Below are 1062 nucleotides of genomic sequence, written 5' to 3'. Positions count from 1 at the left end.
AATGGTACCGTTAGTAGGTTAAGTTACTTAAGTTAAGTCTACGAGTCGTGACTTACTGACTTGTGAATGAAATTACTCAGGAAAATCCTAATTGATGCCTTTGATGGCCATTGGTTTTTGTGGGTTCCTACTTTCTCGTATCTGATGTACTTGCAGAGTGCAGTTGTTCGTTTTCGAATAAACAATCCAAAAATGTGATGATTGAAACGCGTCAGTGCACTGCTCGCACATCACATATTTTACGTACATTTTCTCCCAACTTGGGTCAAGCAAGCCCAGCCTTTTTTCCAGCAATTCTTCATGCCTAACTTAAAAGTGTATTTATGACTTGGGACCTGATACACATACAAGTAAAAAGGCCGTACAAGTTTTACAAGTTATCAGCCCAAACTTTATTAACACGCGCATTAACTCATTTTGAATGGAGCGTAACTACACGCGCCCCACTCAAACGGTTCCTCTTCGTCTTCTTCTTCTTCTTCTTCTCTTCTTCTTCTTCTTCGTCTTCGCCTTCTTCCTCTTCCTCTTCCTCTTCCTCTTCTTCTTCTTCTTCTTCTTCTTCTTCTTCGTTTTTTTTTTTCGATTTTCATGGTTTCTAAAATTCTTTTTCTTCTTCTTGTTGCACGTTCTTCTTCCTCTTACTCTTCTTCTTCTCCTTTTCTTTCGTTTCTGCACGTTCTTCTTCCTCGTTTTCCTCTTTTTCTTCTTCTTCATTTACGTCTTTTCTCTCTGTTTTCTCTTTTTTTTCGATTTTTCATGGTAAAATCGTTTTTGAAGAAGAAGAAGTAGCAGAAGATGAGGAGGAGAAAGAGAAAGAGTTCTGAATTATGCATAAGATGTACTTCAACGAATTTTGGGTGTATTTTCTTAAATCCTTTGGGTGTATTCCTATAATCGTTTGGGTGAATTCTTGTAACCGTTTGGGTGTATTTTCTGTAATCCTTTGAGTGTATTTCTGTAATCATTTGGGTGTATTTGAGTGATATCTGACTGATATCTATGGGTGTATCTGACTCATATCTATGGGTGTATCTTACTGATATCTATGGGGCTATTTTTCAT

Source organism: Arachis ipaensis, chromosome B06 (genome assembly GCF_000816755.2).
Source record: "Arachis ipaensis cultivar K30076 chromosome B06, Araip1.1, whole genome shotgun sequence".
Taxonomy (NCBI): Eukaryota; Viridiplantae; Streptophyta; class Magnoliopsida; order Fabales; family Fabaceae; genus Arachis; species Arachis ipaensis.
The sequence above is the reverse complement of the archived record's forward strand: the minus strand, read 5'-3'. Positions refer to the sequence as shown.